Below are 22,648 nucleotides of genomic sequence, written 5' to 3' on the forward strand. Positions count from 1 at the left end.
GGTGATGGTGTCAGCATGGTAGAGAGCATGTGCAGGATATTGCAGGTGTCTTTCTCCATGAGGGGCTGACGTCAGCACTGGACAAGTTGAAAGCTTTACATAGCAGCTGTAATCTCCATGCTGCATTGGAGAGAATAGTCAGGGATGTGCTTACAGTTGATATGGCAACAAATGCTTGGGGTCAAAGCACTATAAACAGTGTACTTTCAATATTGTTTTATTGGAGTGAAGTTAATGCACCGACTGACATTTCCAGCAAGGTGATTGAGTGAGTACCTTTTTCTTTGTGTGTTTCACTGAACACATTTGTGCATAAAAATGAATACTGTTGATCATGGCAGCTATTTAATTTGATATTGTTGTATGTAATATTTTTACTCCAGTGAGACGTAGCAGCAGATGTGACCCATTATTATCGTGATAGGAATGAGCTTATAGTAGGCTTATTCCGATGATGAGAGCACAGAGATGTATTGGTGTGCTTACTGCTTATACTTCAGTGTGCATATACTTTTGGTTACCTTGCTTTGTTCCATTCATGTTGCTCTTGCAAACCTGTTTATGAACAGCTATTCCTGTCTGTCCTTTGCATTTTCCAAGTACATTCCAGGATTATTTGATTACACAATGCCTCAAATGTTTGGCAATGGATCTGTTATCCGTATTGTTTATTTTTGAGGTGATGTATGTCTTGTATATGAATTATTCAGAGTAGAAATTACAACTTATTGTTACAATGATATTTTTTAAAGCAACATTTTGCTTGAATAATTTGACACATACTATTAAGCAAAAACACAGCATCCTTTCACAGGCACTGGATTAGGCCCAAGTCCTCAGAGTATTTAAGTGTTGTGTTGAAAAATCAGCATTTCATTGTTGTTGAAGGAATTGTGTGAATCTTGCATGACATATCATGTATTTACTTCTTAAAAGAAACACATTTGGGCAATGTGTATATTTTTGTAAATTTTACAGTATGTGGTTTTACTTTGAAAAATGGTGATTAAAACTGATGTAGAGTACTTCTCCCTCTGTTACATTAAAGGAAATCATCTTTACAAAAGTGCATATTTGTTTTAAGTTGGAGAAGAGCCATACATCAAATTTGACAGGTTTGGTAAACCTTTTTCATTTATTTACAAACACTTTATCACAAAAAGGGACTGCGTGGTGTCGTGGTTTGGACAAATAACATGGGACCTGGGTTCAAATAGAAACCCAGACCGATTGAATGAGTCTAATCGATCTGCCAGAAAGGGTCCTGTGAAATAAGTTTGAACAGTGTAATGTTGCTCCCATTGGGCTTCATCCCACAGTACAAAAATGCCTGTAAATGAGCACTAAATTACCAACCTTACTCAGACATCATAGAATCACTGATGTAAGAAATAGGAAAATGTCATATTGGTACAGTAAATAAGTTCTTAGGCTGGGAAACCTAAGGGAAGTTGAACTCTACATCTAACTGCTATGCTTGACTTAGGTTGGGAGTGCTTGATGTTGACACTGGTTGCGAAGTACTGTACTGACAAACTTCCAATTAATAACATCAATCAGAACTACAATTACTTTAGTGGCCTTAATAATTCAACAGTTACAATTGCCAACACCTCCAATTTAAAAACAAATGCTGCTCTAATTCAACATAATTGTCCCAGCTGTTTGATCTTCAATGCAATTATTTAAATGTTTGAATTCTGTTGATTGTTGATGGGATTTTTACGTTGATGAATATCTTAAATTTTCAAATGACTGATTTTTATATATTTTTCAGAGGGCAACATAATTGTTGGTAAAACATGAGGTTCTGTCAAGTTGATGTGTAACTGATAAGAGCTGGTATCACTGGAGAGGAACTAAGTGTAAAAAACTTTTTCATTCATGTGGGGTGGTTAACATCATTTTCTACAATCTTTTTCAGCTCCAAAGAAGTGAATTGAGTTTTTTAAATTGGCTGTATTGATGAAAGCAAATATCAAAAAGCAGTTTGAGAACTTCTAATATGAATACAATTTAATTGATAACTGATAAAATAGCTCAAAGGACTATTTTTCCAATATATTTATTGTGGGTGTTCATTCAAGGGGGGGGCGGGGAACAAATTATCTGACTTTATTCCCTAAACCAAAAAGAAGTCTATATAATATATATATCTCGTCACTAGGCCAGCATATCTAAATGGGGTGTTTTCAGACGATCTGCAGTCGTGTGTGTATATTTACTATAATGTGGTATGTAAATGTGTGCCACTTTTATGTGACGAGTACTGCTGTTTTTTTTAGAATCTAATTGCCTGTACAAGTTTACCCAGCAGGATATCCTGTCATAACATCCTTGGCACTTGGCTAACTGATAAGGCCATATGTTATGAGAGATGACCATTGGCCCCATGTCTTTAATCCACATCATCAGATATGCAGATAAATAAATGTAGATGTATATTTTCATTTTTGTTCCTGTACCCCTTCCATCTTCATATTCAACCTCTATTGGAATTTTTGTTTGTTTAATATTTGCCTTTGGCAGCCAGCTCCACCCTTTTAAAATGCATATTTTTACTGTGATAAAATTGTTATGCCCAATTCACAAACTGCTAGTCAATTTCCCATGGCATTGCACACGGAGTTGGGAACAGCTGTTGTCTTCAGGTGCAGCAGGATTGGAGAGTAGGAGATGATTTAATCAGGGGATACAGGCATCCTTCCAGCTGACTGGCAAGGCAGTTGCTCAAAGGGGCTTCCACAGACTTTTAAAAAATATCTGCAGGCATTGGGTGCACAAACGCCAACAAATGCAATACTGGTAGAAGATGACTAAGATGATCACAGACTCCATCTGAAGCTTTGAATATTGTAAGTCAATTTGTTTTAATGTTTTTTATCAGTGCAGTGCAACCTCCATTCACCTGGGTCTTCAGATTGGTGAAAGCTTAATAAGGTAAAATAAATTTAAAAGAAGACCTGCAGTCTGAATAAACTTGGCTTAAAAGAGGACAGGGAGGAGACGATCTTAAACAGTCCAAAGTTAAAGTCTTGGGCTCGTGATGGGACGAAGTAGACTTGTAGACAGTGTGGAGTCAGCTTAGAATGTCAACAAACCAATATCCAGGTTCTGAGTCAGTTGTAGAGAGGGAGTAGTTCCAAAAGCCATTCGCGGGGCAGAGCATCAGTGGAGGCATTGTCCAGTGGAATTGGAGAGCAGAATAGGCGCAGTCAGTTAACCATGAGCCAGCAGTCCATCAGAGCTACGTAGTGGCTTCAGGTGTTGGCAGTGTGCGCCAGCACTTCTGGTGGATCAGCAGAAGAGCAAGGAGCACAAGGTGGGAAATACAAGGACCAAGAGCAGTAAAGACCATGGAGCCAAGCGAAGGTAAATGGTAAATCCACAGGATCAGTGCAGCTGACTGAGCTGGTCCAGGGAGCAGCTGTTGGGTGGTGATCAGCACACTATCTGGAAGAGCAGGAGCTGGTCCAGCCCAGCCCAACGAAGGGAGTTAGAGGAGTTCTGATGGGCAGGTTTTGGGACCCAAAACAAGCGCTCTACTCTGAGCTCCGGCACAGCAAGAGAGCCCCAGGTGGGCAGAGGAAACGCTTCAAGGACACCCTCAAAGCCTGCTTGAAAAAGTGTAACATCCCCACTGACACCTGGGAATCCCTGGCCCAAGACTGCACAAAGTGGAGGAGAAGCATCCGGGAAGGTGCTGAACACCTAGTGTCTCTTCGCCGGAAGCAAGCGGAAGCCAAGCGCAAGGAGCGCACATCAACCCAAGCACCCCACCCACCCGCCTGCCCCACCTGTGACAGAGACTGTAGGTCCCGCATTGGACTCATCAGTCACCTGCGAACTCATTTTTAACGTGGAAGCAAGTCATCCTCTGAGGGACTGCCCAAGAAGAAGAAAATGGACAGGTGAAGTCGAGCAAAATCAGTGGCCATGGAAAGCAAGCATGTGGCAGCAAAGCCGAAATCATTCAGCAACATCCAGAGCAGGATGGGAACCAGGAGGAATGAATCTGAGCTAGCTGACCATAGAGGGGAAAATGTCTGATCAGAAGAGTGGAAACTGACCTCTCATGCGCAGACAACAGTTGAATAGAGCCAGTTCGGCAAAGAATGTAGTCATGGTAGAAAGTGGTAGCAAAAGTAGAGGTCATGGTAAAGGCCAGATGGCAGCAGAGAAATGGCCTGGAAGCAAGTATATTTTGACCCAGGACCCAATACAGCAGCAGAGAAGCCAGCAGTGCACTAGAGTACACTGCTGAACCCAACAAGTAGCAGCGGGTGAGGGATGGGCACCGTAGGCTGAAATATGTTACCTAAAATTTGAAAAGATTGAGCGGCAGAGCAGAGTCACAGCACCTGAGGAATACAGGGTAGTCCAGCAGAGGAGAGCAGTCCTAATGGCAGAGGTGTGCCAGGGTCCAGGAAATCAAATGTGATTTCAAATGAGCAGAGTCCTAGCTGTCAAAGAGCACAGGTAAAAATACAGATTAAATATGGTCAAGGGATGGGATTGGAAATAGATAGCTTGGACTTGTGGATTGAACTAAGATGTTTCTTATTGGGAGCAGGCAGTCTTAATTAGTGGGGAGAGGGGTGGGGGACGAGGGCAAAGGATTGCAATAATAGGCTGGGATTGAATTGCAGTTCATTTGGAAGCTGCCAGCCCAGGAGCCATCTGGGCAATCCTTGAAGTAAATTTTCTGAACAAAGTTCAAATACAGAGCAATGGACATACTACCTGATTTTTGTACCATGTGATGGTGATGCTAGTGCCTTTTCCCACGGTTCTTTCTCTTCGTGCTGGTGTATTCTGTGTGCATTCTAACCCTTAACCTGGACTTCTAAGTGATTCCCCAGGGAATTAAATAGGTGTGCTCCTTCCTGGAAGAGTGCAATATATTTTTAATTGATTATGCACTGTCTGCAGTAGTGATAAGTCTGCCGCAGTTAGGTAGCCTGCTTGACCTGCTTTGTCCTCATTCACCTAGGGCAATTTGGCCACTTTCTCATGCCCAGAGGGTGGTGGGGGTTTGGAACTCACTGCCTGAAAGGGTGGTAGAGACAGAAACCCTCACTGTATTTAAAAAGTACTTGGATATGCACTTGAAGTGCTGTAACCTACAAGGCTACGGACCATGACCTGGAAAGTGGGATTAGGTTGGATAGCTCTTTTTGGGCCAGCACAGACACGCTGGGCTGAATGGCCTCCTGTGCCATAAATTTCTATGTATCTGTATGCTGCTAGAATCTGTGAAAACACATCCTAGGATGGATCACTGCCTTCAAGAGAGACAATTGGAAAAAGTGGCACTGTATATAGCAACTGTGGGCATAGTTTGCGTAATCCAATTACTGAACTTGAAGTACTCCCAGGTTTACCTTAGAAATCATATTAAGTTGCTTATAGTTTCTCATTGCTCTGTTTCAGTGGTCAAATAAAAAATAAAATTGCCCATCATCATTCATTGTTTTATATAGATGACCGCAATCATAACCAGTTGCGTTGATCATCATTTTCCTCACTGGATTACTAAAATGCCTTTGGAACACCATAACTGAACTATGTTCACCTTTTTAGAAAGAGTTAGTTTATTGTACTGTACTGAGCTCTTTTTAATGGTTTAGTTACTAAGAAGATGTTCCTAGATATAAACCATATGGTTTTGCCTTTTTAGGAGGAGGATATCAACATTGTCCAAGTTTTACTCCGTCCTTGTATTGAACTAAATCTCAAATACAAAGTAGAGACGAGGATGACTTTTTGAAATTTACATGCTTCTTGAAACATCAACTTTCCTTCAGAAAAATAGAACTAGCATGTTCTTAAATCAGTTTCTGGTTATCTACCATAATTATCTATTTAAAGGGAATTCTATTCTTTTGAAAAATTTGAACAAGACATAAGCTACTGTGACCACCTTTTATGATCCCAACTATCAACTTTTTAATGCGGTAAATGGCAGTAGTTTGCTTGCATAGTAATGTCTTGCTGTATCGTAAAATGTTAAAAGGAATAGAGCAGCATAAAGAATATTTTAAAAGTGGGAGGACGAGTTGATAAAGCTACAGGAAGAAGCAATGAGATGCCAGGTTTTATAAATAGGAGCACCGATTACAAAAGCCTAGAGGTAATAGTAAACCAAATGTAATTTGCAGTTTAAAACCTGTGTCCAGTTTTGTACAATCTACTGTTGGGAACGCTATCCAGGCAATGGAGAGAGTGCAAAAGAGAGATGCCAAAATGATCCCAAGGATGAGAGTCTTTTTATGAGGAGTGGCTAAAGAAACTGGGACTCTTCATTAGAGCAGAGAATGATCGAGGTGTTCAAAATTATGAAGGGTTTTGAAAAGGTAAATAGGGGAAAACTATATCTCTTGGTTGGTGAATCTATAACTGGAGGTCATAGATTTAAGATTATCATCAGAAGAATGAAGGGAGAGGTTGAAAATTATTTTTACACAGAGACTGTTATTAGGACATGGTATGTCTGACCAGAAACTGTTATGGAAGAAGAATCCATAATTTTTAAGAGGGAAATGGATAAATGTTTCAAAGAGAAAAGAATTAAAGGGAATGGGAAAAGTGAATGGGAATAAATGGATAACTGTTTAGAGAGCCGCACGTGCACGATGCTTTGTGTGTTGTAAAATGCTATGGTAAGTTATCAAGTCACAATGTTGTTACTGATAAAAATCAAACTTGATGTTAGTAACATTTTTTTCTGTTATGACCTGTTCCATGCAACAGGATCCCACTTTATATTTCAAATCCTCATCTCCGTTGAACTAACTTGAGCTGCCTTGGTGATGATGTTAGCTGTTGGATTTAGGCACACAATCACAGTTTGCTTCAGGCAAAATATGTAAAAATTTGTGTGTATATTAATTAAATAAGCCTTATCTAAAGTTACCCACAGTTTTCTCCCTGGCTTTGAGGGCTCATCAAGACCCTTACAGATTGACCTGGGGGTGACTGCAACAAAACACTCTTTTATATTTTGAAGTTGATATACAACTTAAGGGATAGGTAGGTCACTTGCATATGATTGCTTGCATTTTGTGAGACCATTTGATTTAAATGTGGTACTTGTCCAGCAATCATCAAGTTGTCTAAGTGTACAGAAATTTGTTAGATCTTGCAGTTTCAAGTTAATAGGACTTTTTTTTAATGGATAGGCTTTACCGAGCTTTTAATATTGTGCAATCTGAATACACGAGCAGTGCAAATTGCACAGTTTGATTCTTCTTGTGGGTTGTAACTTTTCTCTCTCCTGACCCATACCTGCTCATTTTACTCATTCACGGGATGTGGGTGTCACTGGCAAGGCCAGAATTTATTGCCCTTGAGAACCAAGGTGGTGGTGAGCCACTGCATTCCTTGTGGTGAAGGTACTCCCACAGTGCTGTTGGGGAGGGAGTTCCAGGATTTTGACCCAGCGACGCTGAAGTAACGACGATATAGTTTCAAGTTAGGATGGTGCGTGACTTGGAGGTGCTGGTGTTCCCACGCACCTGCTGCCCTTGTCCTTTTAGGTGGTAAAGATCATGGGTTTGGGAGTTGCTGCAGTGCATCTTGTAGATGGTACACACTGCAGCCACGGTACGCCGGTGGTGGAGAGAGTGAATGTTTAACGTAATGGATGGGGTGCCAATCAAGCGGGCTGCTTTGTCCTGGATGGTGTTGAGCTTCTTGAGTGTTGTTGGAACTGCACTCATCCAGGCAAGTGGAGAGTATTCCATCACACTCCTGACTTGTGCCCTGTAGATGGTGGAAAGGCTTAGGAAGTCAGGAGGTGAGTCGCTTGCCACAGAATACCCAGCTTCTGACATGCTTTTGTAGCCACCGTATTTGTGGCTGGTCCAGTTTAAGTTTCTGGTCAATGGTGACCCCCAGGATGTTGATGGTGGGGCATTCGATGATGGTCATGCCATTGAATGTCAAGGGGAGGTGGTTAGACTCTCTCTTAAGAGATAGTCATTGCCTGTTGCTTACAGGCCTTGTTAACAATATTCTGAATTGGAAGTGTGTAAAGGGGAATGACTGTTTGTTTATTTTTAATACTCCTTCCTCTCTTGGCCTTTTATTTGTTGTTTTCCCACAGCAGTGAGTTTGAGATAAGGAACTCAGCAATGAGAGAAGTGTTCCTTTTTTGGAACAAATTGCAATCCATATTAGAATGTAGAATCATGAATACTATGATTTCTGCTATCACCTGTCTAATGAAAATTTGAACTTTATTCTAAACTATCTTAATTTTAAGGGAATTATTAAGAGGTTGGCTGTCATTGCTGTGGGATGGAATACTTAACAATATGCACCAATCTCCAGAGCAGATACTTCCAGGTGAGGTATAGCACTAATTAGTTATATGGTAAAGGTAACTCCATTTTGCCCCATAACTAAATTATGAACCATGAAGGGCACTCTCTACTTGTACCATTATGGCATTAAGACAAAAGTTATTCTGCACTCTGCAAGTGCAAACCAACATGAGAGTCTCCTGGAGTGGTCTTTATCCTCATGGCTTTAGTGTCATTTGAGTTATATTTTTGTGTTGCATACCCAAACTTGCTTTGTACTGATGCAAAAGTAGCAGGATAACTGCTGTCTCAATTTTCCATCCTTAAAATCTCTAATTGAATTTCCCAGTTTAATGATTAGTGCTAAATTCTGGGCTGTTTTATGCTGTCAGTTCGCAGTTACTGGAAACTAGATTGGGACTGCCCAATGTTAGCGATGAGAGCAGACTTTTGTCTCCTTAGTCTAGACTAGCTCTCAAACCAGAAGTGAAAATAGTTCTGAATCACAGTACTCTCCAGATCTTCCCTTATTGTCATGTTTAAAACAACAACACTTTACAAATAAAAAAGAGGCATAGACTGGAGAATGAGGATAATTATGTACTTATTTAATGCCTTACCAATTTTCTGAGGATCCCAGATCGCTTGCTCTGGCTCCAACCCACAGTGTTGCAAGCAAACCCCAGTCACACCATTCCACATAGGATATTATTGCAGTGCAGTCAAGAAGGCTGCTGACGTCATCTGGGATCGGGGCTGGTATAGACTTACTGGAACCCTCAAGGATAGATTTATAGACTTATGAGAGATTTTTAAAAAATCACTCCTTTTAATTAAGTGTACTAGAATGTATGCAATATCAGCTTTTTGTTAGAGAAAATTAAATAATCCTATACCAAGTTAGATTTACTTCAAAGAAAAGCTGAATGCTAACTGGCTGATGAAGCTATGAGCTTGATCAAGGGCCTTTTTTATAAAAGGCACACATTTTGGATTATAATACTAATCTTGCTGACTGAATAGGTTGTACATAGATCTTGAAATGTGATCATCTGCAGACTTCGAGCTCCCTCTTCACTCGGTGTAACAACTACAGTACTACTTTGTCCCTTAAGTCCAAGGAAGGCAGACTTGAAAATTTATGGCAGACCACTGGTTTAGCCATTCATTGCCAGATCTGGTTGGACCACATAAAGCACTATTGGATCCTGCTCTGTCCTGTCAGAACTGTTCACTATCCAGGATCATTCGGGAATGCAAAAATAATGCTGGCTTCTCTTCACTACAAACTGTCATCTTAAACCCTCTCCCCTGCCACCCTCTCACAGAGCTCATAGACCTCTTTGTCACTAAGATTGAGACCATCCATTCAGTTGCCTCTGCAGGTTCCACCCTGCCCTAGCCCTGAACTCCCTTTCTCTAGTTTCTGTCCTATCTCCGCTCATGCCCTCTCCACGCTCATCTTGTCCATGAGACTCACCTCCTGCTCCCTCGACCTTATTCCAACCAAACTGCTGACCACCCAACTTCCATTCTGGCCCTCATGTTAGCTGATGTTAATGTTTCCCTCTCCTCAGGTACTGTCCCTGCTCCTTCAAATCTGCTGTCATTGCCCCCTCTTCAAAGAACCCACCCTTGACCCCTCTGTCCTTGCAAACTACTGCCCCCATCTCCAATTTCCCTTTCCACTCAAGTCCTTGTACGTGTCGCTTCCCAAAGTCGTGCTTGCCCTTCCCACAACTGCATATTTGAATCACTCCAATCTGGTTTCTGTTCTTACCACAGCACTGAAACAGCCCTTATCAAAGTCACAAATGACATCCTATGTACAGTGACCCAGGTAAACTACCCCGCCTTATTCTTCTCTACCTATCTGCAACCTTTGATACGGTTGACCACACCATCATCCTCCAACACATCTCCTCCATTGTCCAGCGTAGTGGGACTGCCCTCTGGAGTCCCCCCAAGGATCTATCCTTGGCCCCCGTCCTATTTCTTATCTACATGCTGCCCCTTGCCGACATCATCCGAAAACATGTCCGGTTCCACATGTACATTGATGACACCCGGCTGTACCTCACCACAGCCTCTCTCGACCCCTCCACTGCCTCTGATTTGTCATGCTGCTTGTTCGACATCCGGTATTAAATGAGCGGAAATTTCCTCCAATTAAATATTGGGAAGACTGAAGCCACAAATTCTGTTCCCTAGCCACTGCATCCATCCCTCTCCCTGGCAACTGTCTGAGGGTGAACCAGATCATTCATAACCTTTTGTCTCTTATTTTACCCTGAGCTGAGCTTCCGACCCCATATCCTCCATCACCAAGACTGCCTACTTCCACCTCCGCAACACCAACGTCTCCGGCCCTGCCTCATCTCATCTGAAACTCTCAGCCATGCCTTTGTTACCTCTAGTCTTGACTATTCCAATGCACTCTTGACTGGCCCCCCACCTTGCACCCTCCGTAAACTTGAACTCATCCAAAGCTCTACTACCTGTAACGTAACTCGCACCAAGTCCCGTTCACCCATCACCCCTGTGCTCGCTGACCTACATTAACTCCTGGTCTGGCAAGGCCTTGATTTTAAAATTCTCATCCTTGTTTTCAAACTCCCCCATGGCCTCACCCCTCCCTATCAATATAACCTCCTCTAGCCCTACAACCCTCCAAGATCTCTGTGCTCCTCAAATTCTGACCTCCTGCACATTTCTGATTTTAATCGCTTCACCGTGTTTTCAGCTGCTTAGGCCTTAAACTCTGGAATTCCCCCTCTAAACCTTTCAGCCTCTCTACACCGCTCTCCTTTTTAAGATGCTCCTTAAAACCTACCTCTGACCAAGCTTTTGGTCACGTGTCTTAAAATCTCCTTATGTGGCTCGGTGTCAAATTTTGTTTGATAACGTTGTTGTGCCTTGGAACATTTTACTACGTTAAAGGTGCTATATAAATGCAATTGTTATGCAAATAAGGGACTTCAGCATTTCTGTTTGGCTCTTGTTTGTATTATATTCATCGTTTTTTTTTGTTTAGATCCTAGCTTTTCTAAGGATCTCATCAATTGCAGTGAGATACAGAAGGCAAAGTGCTCCTACCCACCACCTGTCGGTTATGGTGAGTTGGTATTATTTGACAACATCTTTTTAAACTATTATTTTAGGCCTAAAGCTATTTGTGTTGTCTGCCAGCCAAATTGGGAAAGATTTCCAGGCACACCTGTCTTAGTCTGGTATTGTAAGAATTTTCTCGTGTAATTTTCCCTCCCACTCCCTCCCAATCTGGCTGCCTTCTACACACACACCAAATGTTACACCTGACACCATTTAAGAGGTAACATCAATGAATAATGCTCAAATTGTTGCTTAACTGTTTATCATGTTTTCTTTTTGTGCTGTCAGTAATTACAGTTTAGTGTGCTTTGAAATGCTTAAAGTATTGCTGAAACAGCAAGGTTCTGCTGTGACTCGGAGCCTCACCAGGCCCAAGCACAGTCGGAAATAGAGCTACAACACTGTAGACCCAACTCCTTGACCTCCGCTAGCAAGGCTGGAAGCCAGCACAAGAGCCTTGTAATTTCAGCCCTTGTAGATAAAGATAACTGCCCTGTTTGCAAGCTAGTAGCGTGCATGAAAATGAATACAACTGAAGTGTGTGGTACTGTGGTGTACTGCAATAAGCTAACTTTTGTGAAGAAGTTCAGTAAACGTACTTAGAATTTTTTGTTTTGGATTCAAGTGTCCAGATTAAATAGCTATTGCAAGCATACTAATGAAAAATTGGCTGTTTGATTGGCTGCCTTGCATGTAGGTGCATTTGGAAGTAGATATGTTAATTCGGTTAAAATGGCTGCTTTTTTTCCCAACAAGGTGAGATGGTAAACCGAGGCCCTGTATGCCTACAGCTGGACATAAAAGATCCTGTAGCAAAGAAAAGTTCTCTTGGCCTGGCTAACATTTATTCCATATCCAGCACCACCAATACAGATTATTTGGTCTTTTATTTCAGTACTGAAATTAAAGTGTCAGCTGTGGCTCAGTGGGTAGCACTCTCTCCTCTGAGTCAGAAGGTTGTGGATTCAGGTCCCACTCCACAGACTTGAGTACATAAATCTAGGCTGACACTTCAGTGCAGTACTGAGGGTGTGCTGCACTGTCAGAGGTGCCGTCTTTCGGATGAGACGTTAAGCCGAGGCCCCAACTGCACTATCGGGTGGACATAAGATCCCATGGCACTATTTCGACGAGGAGCATGAGAGTTCTCCTCGGTGTCCTGACCAATCTTTATCCCTCAATTAACATCACTTTTAAAAAAAAAAAAAAAAAATTAAAAAAAAAATTATTTGGTCATTAAATTATCACATTGCTGTTTGTGAGAGCTTGCTGTGCGCAAATTGGCTGCCGTGTCATTGGCTGTAAAGCGCTTTGGGAAGACTTGAGGTTGTGAAAGGCACTATATAAATGCAAGCCTTTCCTTTTTACTGTGTGGCATCTTGCTGTAAGCAAATTGCTGCCATGTTTCCCTACATTACAGCAGTGACTACACTTCATTAAAAAAAAAGTACTTTGTTGGCTGTTCTTTGGGACCTCGGGCTTGTTTACATCCTAGCTTTTCTAAGGATCTCATAAATTGCAGTGACATAGAACAACAACAAATTGCATTTATATTGTACCTTTTTAATGCAGTAAAACATCCCAAGGCACTTCACAGGAGTGTAATCAGACAGAAACTGACACCGACCCAAAGAAGGAAACATTAGTGCAAGGGTCACAGAGGAAGTTCTTAAGAAGTGTCTTAAAAGAAAAGAAAACGCTGTAGAAGTTTAGGGAGGCAATTCCCTTAAGGCCTAGATGACTGAAAGGCACAGCGTGCCTGGCAAAGGAATTGGAGGGTGCACAAGGCCAGAATTGGAGGAACGCATAGTTGAGGGTTGCAGAACTGGAGGAGGTTATGGAGATAGGGACAGGCAAGGAGACTATGGATGGATTTGAACATGAGGATGAGAATTTTAAAATCGAGTTGGTTGACCGGGAGCCAATATAGGTCATAGAACAGATGGTGCACCTATCCACCACCTGTCTGGAGATACTGTGGTTTTGGTGAGTCGGTGTATTATTTGACAGCATCTTTTAAACCGTATTATTTCCGTCCTAAAGCCTGAGTTTCTGAAAAGTGCTGTTTAAATGTAAGTTTATTTTTTTATTTTCTTAATGAATGCTGTGGAGTCCTTGAGCTCTGGTTGAAATCAGTCTGTCCTCTTGGCATACCATGCTGAGGAACCACGTAATGAAGGGCTTCATCAAGCTTGTAGCTGCCCAGTGGTCTGTTCCCAAACAGATTTGTAGCCAGGCTGAGGGAGTTTCAACAGCAGGAGATGTCAAAAACCGGCACACATGATGCTTTTGTCTCTCAGGGCAAAGCCTCTTTTTCTCTCCGATGATCCTCCCAAATGGCTACAGAGGTGTTGGATAAATATCCAGGCTCAATATCTGTTGATGCTTGTAGCTGCAGTACCATCTGTCGACCCAGCACAAGAAGGGAGTGAACTGATGTGCAGCAGGCGTCCATCTGAGGATGTGAAAGGTGATCCATAAACTTCCTTTACCCACTAGGGATACACTTCGAAGGAGCACACATTAGGGAAGTAGAAGACATGCACCATGCACTTTCACTCTGGGGAGGCACTGGAGCAAAACACACCACATATTGTAAGGGTTAATAAAAGTTGAGTTGATTAATACTGTAATGTGGCTTAAGTGTTCTTTTGGTATGAGGCAAACTAATATATTTGGAAAGGAATGCTGTTGTATTCATGGGTTTTGATGTACAGCTGAGGCTAATAGAGGCACTGATTTATTTGGCAGGTGTTTTTGACATGTGCAGATGACTGTTGGGTCTTGACTATTTCAGGCAATTAACTAAATGTGTCGTCTATTGCACCCTGTTTTATGACTTATGCTGAGGGACCGATTCCTTGTGCAAACATTTTCTGTTTCTTGGTCTCCATTGTTTCTGCTGCTTGTATGCCCCATGCTGAGGCTCCTTTGCAGCGTAAAGTTGTTTAAGATACAGCAAACAACAATAATTTTGGATACCATTGCTGAATTATACTGCATGCCACCTTCCTACCGGCTATGTCCAAAGAAACACACAAAATAGTGTGGTAATCACTAACTGCTCTTATTTCCAGACCCTCTAGAATATTCTTATCCAAGAATAACAAAAACAATTCAAGATCTTGGAGTGTACTTGCTAGAATGTGCTTTCTCCCATCAGAGATAACAATATGCAAGTACCATGCGCATCACTACCCTTCTTCCATTTCCCTCTGCCAAGAGGGCCACAGGTCATATATAGGCAGAGCTCTCTTATAATTTCCTCAGCTAATACCCATAGGTGGCTGGGTGCAACTTTAAACGTTTAAGGGTAAATCTTCCACATGCTCGCTGCTGGCAGGAGTGCACATTGGAAAATTGCATATGTGCAGCCCATAAGTTTCAGTCTATTAATTGGAACTTGTTGATCTCCTGTGGCATTGCACATGGATTATCAAAATCTAAGTATAGTGCTTCAGGTAGAGTTGGGGTAGAGGCTGGACATAATTGGACTGGGGAGTGTCGAAGTAATTCAGTCCCCATTTTAAACTCATACATTCCGTCTATATTTCCACTAAATTCCTGTCTCCATATTTATAATGGAAACTGCCTAAGCAAACTTGTCGCATTGTAATTATACCCTCCCGCCAGTAGTGATACTGCAATGACTATCACTTCATTTGAAGCATTTAAAAGGGATATGGTCTGATTCCTTATTTGGCAGCGAATAGCAGGAGTTTTATCATCTTGGAAGTCTTGCTTGTGGTTAGTAACCTCCCTTGAGAAATGAAGTATGTTGGATACTGTCTAATGTTGGATAAATTACTAGATAGCGCGTGGCACTTATTCCTGTTTATTAGAGCTGTTTTAGTCTGAGGTTACAGCTTGTCCATTTAATTTAGTAATCTGAATTCTAATGTTTTGAACACAGTGAAATGCCTCATCAGAACCCGATTTGCATGCTTTACCAATATATTTGATTATGAAACTATGTCCACTTCCTAGGCCCTATCTAATTTATTGCTTGCAAGGCAGAAAATAGATGACACTGGATTAGTTAATGTCACTTCTGAGGGTGCACATGCTACCTTGCCATCAAACCAATTGGAGCACTTCTACAGGAGATGAGATTTATCTACTCTGGCTACTGCAAACCACTTGATGTACGTTTGGCCAAAACAGCATGGAGAATGGAAGCAATTGAACAAAGGATCTGATATACAGTATGAGAAAACACTTTTTATGGCTCTGAAATGCTGGTGCCATTATTTCTGGTAAAAACTCTATTTCAAAGGGAAATCTATTGAACAATCTTTCAATGTTCATGACAGCCCAAATATTTAACATTGTTTTGGGAAATTCTGATTTGCAGACAGCAAAAAAATGGATTTTACAAATTCAGGTCTATGGTACAGTTAACATGTAGAATGATCCTACATGCAGTGAGTTGTCATGGAAACACATCTCTGATTTTGAAAGCCATTGGACTAGTTGCAAGCACATTAACACTGATTGCATTCTCAAGTTTGCTTAGAGGCTAGTTTTTAATTTTCTAGATCTGTGACTAATTGGATAATGCATTTTAATCAATACATTTAATGATACAGCTTTACCGCACGCTCCTTGCTTCAGTTTGCATTTGGCAGGTCAACAAAAGCATTTATTTTAGCTGCAGAGTAAAACCAGTTTCAAAGAGGAAAATTTTGCACTTGCCAAGTAATATCTACAAATAGCTGTGGCAAGATATTGCTTTTTGTCCTCGCATACTGTTGGAAAGCTGAGAGCCTGCAGATTAGCTGATTTTCCTTTTTTCCTCAGTGGAGTAAAGACTGTCCATTACTGCAGAGATATCTGCTGTTTAATCAAGAGCTATTTTAATGTATCTGACAAAACAGAAGCTCTCCCAGTGTGTTGGCTTTTCCAGTCTCCTGTATTTTTCAGCCAATTGTTCCACCTTCATTAAGTGCTTAAAACTATCAGATAAGAGTGTTTAGGAAAGGAGAAATTATTTTTCCTTTTTTATCTCCTCTCAATTTGTTCACTTTCTGTCACTATCAAAAGCTGCTAAAAATAAAACTTGAGGCAAAACGACAGCAAGGGCAGCCATCTTTTTGCTTCTCTGTTTTTGAGTATGAGTTGCAGTCGTGAAAAAGTGCCTTCACCTCTGGAAGAGCAGAGATTGGATTATTGCAATTGTGCTTCTGTTTTGATTTCCGAAAGCTTCTGTTGAGGCAGTTAAGGAAAGAGATGGTGAATGGGTATTTCTCCTTTTGCTTTCTAGTACAACAATCTTCACAGTGTGGTAATGAATTAAATAAAGAAAGATGGAAGTAACATGAGTAATGAGATACACGATTGGGAATGTTGAAGAAAAATGTAGACAGAAAAATAACGAAGCAAAAAGCAGACCATTTTAGGAAGGGATGCATGGTCAAAAATTAATATGTTTTAATGTTTACTGAAATTTAAATTGTAATCTATTACACATAGCAGGAATCAGTTGTGAAACTTGTTTTTCAGCAGTGTGCAAAAGGGGATGAAGGTTGACCATGATCATTAATTTTTTTAAACCCAAGTACAGAGCAGTACACAAAAAGCAAAGTAACATGAATTATTCACAAACACATTTAGTAATAATTTTGAGAAATTTAAACCACAATACTATACTAGAAACTCTGCAGAATGAAATAATTTATCTTAAAGCAATTAATTGCATAGTGCCATATAGACAATGGAGCTTTTGAATGGTAATTAATTCACTAGCATTAGCAACACTTAACTGCTAATCCCAGGAAAGGTTTAGTTTTTGTTTTGTGCAATCACTCTGGGAACCTGTATGTTACTGCTGCTTTTTAAAATAAAAAAACAGCAGTCAGTAACAACAGCTGTTTGTAGAGCTAGAAACAAGCTGCGTATATAGAAAATTGACCTCCGGCTGTGATTGAGGTTGTGAAAGTTTAATCTCTTTAGATCAGTGTAAGTTTTTTCTCTCAAGATTATTTTTGTAACTTTAAAAAAAAAATGTAGAGGTATATAGTAGCAGGCTTTCATTTATAACTTGATTGTGAATGAAATCATCCTCAACCTTAATTTAAACACAGCACAAATGAGGACAGTGGGAGTCCACTTCACTTAGATGTTCACAACTGACCCTTTCTCCTGCTTTCAGAATTCCCATTCTACCTGGACCCCTCCCCCTGGCCTCTTGCCCTCTCTAGATCTTTTCATCGCTAACTGCTGCCGTGACATCGGTCGTCTCCATTTCTCTGCTCCCCTCACTCACTCCAACCTACCTCCCTCTGAACTTGCAGCACTCCATTCTCTTAGATCCAACCCTGACATTGTCATTAAACCTGCTGACAAGGGTGGTGCTGTTGTTTGGCGAACTGACCTCTACCTAGCGGAAGCCGAACGCCAACTCTCCGACACCTCCACCTGGACCATGACCCCACTACCGAACATCAAACCACCATTTCCAAGACTGTCACTGACCTCATCTCCTCTGGAGATCTCTCTCTCTCTCTCTCTCTCTCTCTCTCTCTCTCTCTCCAATTATTTTCCAATTAAAATGCTTTATTGGCATGAAAGTTTACAGAGAACCATATTGCCAAAGCTTACATAGCAAAAAGGTACAGTTTTCCAACATTCTGTAGGTGTCAATCGATTTGACATTTGTTGGGTACATACAATATTACTTTTAAACAATATTAATTTTAAACAGTCTTTGTACTTCATTTGGTACGTTCAATATTAATTTTAAACAGTCTTAATTTTAAACAGTCCTCAGGTTGTGACATGTTGTTACATATCTCTCTCTCTCTCTCTCTCTCTCTCTCTCTCTCTCTCCTCCTCCTCTCCCGCCCCTGGCGGCCACCAACCTCATCGTTCCCCAACCCCGCACAGCCCACTTCTACCTCCTTCCCAAGATCCACAAACAGGACTGCCCTGGTAGACCCATCCTTTCAGCCTGTTCTTGCCCCACGGAACTTATCTCTTCCTATCTCGACTCTATCTTTTCTCCCCTTGTCTAGTCTCTTCCCACCTACATCAGCGACTCTTCGGACGCCCTCCGCCACTTTAACAGTTTCCAGTTTCCTGGCCCCAACCGCTTCCTTTTCACCATGGACGTACAATCCCTCTACACCTCCATCCCCCACCAGGATGGCCTGAGGGTGCTCTGCTTCTTCTTTGAACAGAGGCCTGACCAGTCCCCATCCACCACTACCCTCCTCCACCTGGCTGAACTTGTTCTCACATTGAACAACTTCTCCTTTAACTCCACTCATTTCCTCAAAATCAAAGGTGTTGCTATGGGTACCCGCATGGGTTCTAGCTATGCCTGCCTTTTCGTGGGATATGTGGAACAATCTTTGTTCCAGTCCTACTCTGGTCCCCTCCCTCACCTCTTTTTCCGATACATTGATGACTGTATCGGTGCCGTTTCCTGCTCTCGCCCGGAACTGGACAATTTCATTCACTTTGCCTCCAATTTCCACCCTTCCCTCACCTTCACATGGTCCATCTCTGACTCTTCCCTTCCCTTCCTCGACTTCTCCATCTCTGGGGATAGGTTATTGACCAATATTCACTACAAGCCCACTGACTCCCACAGCTACCTGGACTACACTTCCTCCCACCCCGCCTCCTGTAAGGACTCTATTCCATTCTCCCAGTTTCTCCGCGTCCGCCGCATCTGCTCCGACGATGCCACCTTCCACACCAGTGCTTCGGACATGTCTTCCTTTTTCCTCAACCGAGGATTCTCCTCTACCGTGGTTGACATGGCCCTCGACAGTGTCAGTTCTATCTCCCGCACTTCTGCCCTCACCCCTGCACCCTCCCTCCCGGAACCACGATAGGGTTCCCCTTGTCCTCGCCTTTCACCCCACCAGCCTCCACATTCAATGGATCATCCTCCGCCATTTCCGCCACCTCCAAAGTGATCCCACCGCCAAATGCATCTTCCCCTCCCCTCCCCTTTCAGCATTCCGTAGGGACCGCTCCCTCCGAGACACCCGAGTCCACTCCTCTATCACCCCCAGCACCCCTTCCCCTTCGCCTGGCACCTTCCCGTGCAAGCGGAGGAGATGTAACACCTGCCCCTATACCTCCCCCCTTCCCACTGTCCAGGGCCCCAAACACCCCTTCCAGCTGAAACAGCGATTTACTTGTACTTCTTGCAATCTAGTATACTGTATTTGCTGCTCACGATGCAGTCTACTCTACGTTGGGGAGACCAAACGCAGATTGGGTGACCGCTTTGCGGAACACCTCCGTTCAGTCCGTAAGGGTGACCCCGAGCTTCTGGTCGCCTGTCATTTTAATTCACCGCCCCATTCCCACTCTGACCTCACCGTCCTTGGCCTCTTGCATTGTTCCACGGAAGCTCAACGTAAACTCGAGGAACAGCACCTCATCTTCCGATTAGGCACTTTACAGCCTTCCGGACTCCATATCGAGTTCAACAATTTCAGATCATATCCTCGGCCCCTATTACATTTTTACTTATATTTTTTATCCACGCCTTTGTTTTGGTTTCCCCCTTTTTTTTTTCTCTCTCCCACATGGCAGCTGTCTCCCATTTTGCCAGCGCATTTCACACCTAATCTAGAGCTGTCTTTTGTCTCCACTAGTCCTATCACCATCTCGTCTCGTTTTGAATACCTCTTAATGTCTCTTGTTCTCTCCCAGCCCGGCCTCTTTAATCTATTTCATTCCCTGTGCCTCTTTAGTCTTGATAAAGGGTTTTGACCTGAAACGTTGACTCTAATTTCTCTCCACGGATGTTGCCTGGCCTGCTGAGTTTTTCCAGCATTTTCTGTTATTTCACTTAGATGTTGTCTAATATCAGTCAGTGCAGACTGACACCCCTCCGTGGTTCTAAGTGGTAAGTCAGTGTCGGCTGGAGCCCCCTATCCTTGCAACCATTATCTCCTTCTTGGCACACATTCTTCTCAGAGCTTCATATGGGCCAAAGGAAGCCCTTCCATTGCATGCCTGGAGCTCCACACTATGAAGGATGACTGCTCAGACATGCACCACAAGCTTAAGCTACTTTGGGACTTAGCTGTCATTGAAGAGAGATGAGAAAAGCCTTTGCTGCTCCATTTGGTGAAGAATAGATTTGAGCTATATTTCTAGTCCTTTTCAGCTTTCTGTCATTCCTGCATGGCCTCGAGCAGTAGCTGAAACTATAATAAAATAGCAATGATGGATTATGCCTCTACTGAACCAGGGAATTAAAAATAGTGGGATCATTTTTAAAGGACTTGACACGCAGAGTAATGCAGATTCCACAAGTGGCCTCAATTTACCCCAGTACATTATAGGTTGTAACACACAAACATAGAAGATAGGAGTAGGCCATTTGGCCCTTTGAGCCTGCTCCGCCATTCAATGAGGTCATGGCTGATCATCCAAATTCAGTACCCTGTCCCTGCCTTCTCCCCAATCCCTTGATCCCTTTAGCCTTAAGAAATATATCCAACTCTTTTTTGAATATATTTAATGAACTGGCCTCCACCGCCCTCTGTGGCAGAGAATTCCACAGGTTCACCACTCTCTGGGTGAAGAAATTCCTCCTCATTTCAGTCCTAAATGGCTTACCCCTTATCCTTAGACTGTGACCCCTGGTTCTGGACTCCCCAGCCATCAGAAACATCCTTCCTGCATTTAGTCTGTCCAGGCCTGACAGAATTTTATAGGTTTCGATGAGATTCCCTCTCAATCTTCTAAACTCCAGTGAGTATAAGCCCAATCGACACAATCTCTCCTTCATACGTCATTCCTGCCATCCCAGGTATCAGCCTGGTGAATCTTCGCTGCACTCCATCCATGGCAAGAACATCCTTCCTCAGATAAGGCGACCAAAACTGCACACAATACTCAAGGTGCGGTCTCACCAAGGCCCTGTACAACTGTAGCAAGACATCCTTGTTCCTGTACTCGAACCCTCTTGCTACGAAGGCCAACATGCCATTTGCCTTCTTAACCGCCTGCTGCACCTGCATGCTTAGCTTCAGCGTTGTAGTCTGTTATTTAACTTTTAATTCCTGTTGACTCTGGTGTGGCTGGCTAAGGGAAGAACAGTGGGTGTTAAGAGATTGAACTCAATAATGAAAGTGCTTTGAACATGTGCACATATGTTTAGATGTTCAGCATTTACAGTAGTAAACATTAACTAGTGGTAAAATAAAAATGCTCTGGTCTTGTTTAAAGGTGAAAAAAGTTAATGACACAAAGGATGTAGTTTAACAAAAAAATACCAACTGAAGTTCCAAATGTCAAAACATTTTGTGCTGTTGGAAGAGTCCAGCTATGGACATTTGTTCCACAGACAGAAATACTGCTCCTCCTTCATCCCAGTAGGGGGAAGTTCACTATATTTATTTGTAGCAAAATGAAGAATTAGTTCACAATTTTTCTACAAATAGAAAGAAAGACTTGCTTAGACTTATAAAGTGCCTTTCACAACCACCAGACATTTTAAAGCACTTTACAGCCAATGAAGTACTTTTTGGAGTGTAGTCACTGTTGTAATGTGGGAAACGCAGCAGCCAATTTGCACACCGCCAGCTCCCACAAACAGCAATGTGATAATGACCAGATAATCTGTTTTTTTGATACGTTGATTGAGTGATAAATATTGGCCAGGACACTGTGGATAACTCCCCTGCTCTTCTTCAAAATAGTGCCATGGGATCTTTTACGTCCACCTGAGAGCAGATTGGGGCCTCTGTTTAATGTCTCATCCGAAAGAAGGCACTTCCGACAGTGTGGCACTTCCTCAGAACTGCACTGGTGTGTCAGCCTGGATTCTGACTCCGAGGCGAGTGTGCTACCCACTGAGCCACTGGCTGACATCCCCTATTGGGATGAAGAAGGAGCAGTGCGTCTGTCTGTGGAACCCATGTCCATAACTGGACTCTTCCAACAGCACAAATAGTGAACAGAGCAAATCTTCTCTTGAGATGTGTTGGAAAAATCTCTTCTGTCCTACATGTTACCCAAGTGTGATTGGAAGAAACCATCCTCCGAAGCACTGATTTATGAAGTCAGATCAAAAATAATGAATGCATTGTTTTTGTGTAACCAGATGTTTTTGTAAATGAGTACTACAATCTGTAGCACTGGTTATACCGTTTTTAAAAATTGATAATTTTCAGATTTTTTTGTGCTGCTTTCTGGTATTTAGTCTAGTTAACATAATCCATATTCAAACCAGTTTCCATTTTTTCAGGAAGTCGTCC

General features: G+C 42.2%; 1 protein-coding gene across 4 annotated transcripts in view; it reads left to right on the forward strand.

Moving 5' to 3' along the window:
• fam110b (family with sequence similarity 110 member B) overlaps window positions 1-22,648 on the forward strand; it is a 174,902-nt gene that overhangs the window by 63,793 nt on the left and 88,461 nt on the right. For 2 of the 4 annotated variants that reach the window (XM_085992983.1, XM_085992981.1), the window contains one exon: window positions 11,341-11,421. The gene's annotated coding sequence lies outside the window, so the exon portion shown is untranslated. Of the gene's footprint in view, window positions 1-93; window positions 269-8,266; window positions 8,350-11,340; window positions 11,422-22,648 lie in introns of those variants that run through there. The other 2 variants (XM_085992982.1, XM_085992984.1) reach the window with 2 other exon arrangements.

This window comes from Somniosus microcephalus, chromosome 7 (genome assembly GCF_052327205.1).
Source record: "Somniosus microcephalus isolate GS21.2 chromosome 7, FLI_Smic_1.0, whole genome shotgun sequence".
NCBI lineage: Eukaryota > Metazoa > Chordata > Chondrichthyes > Squaliformes > Somniosidae > Somniosus > Somniosus microcephalus.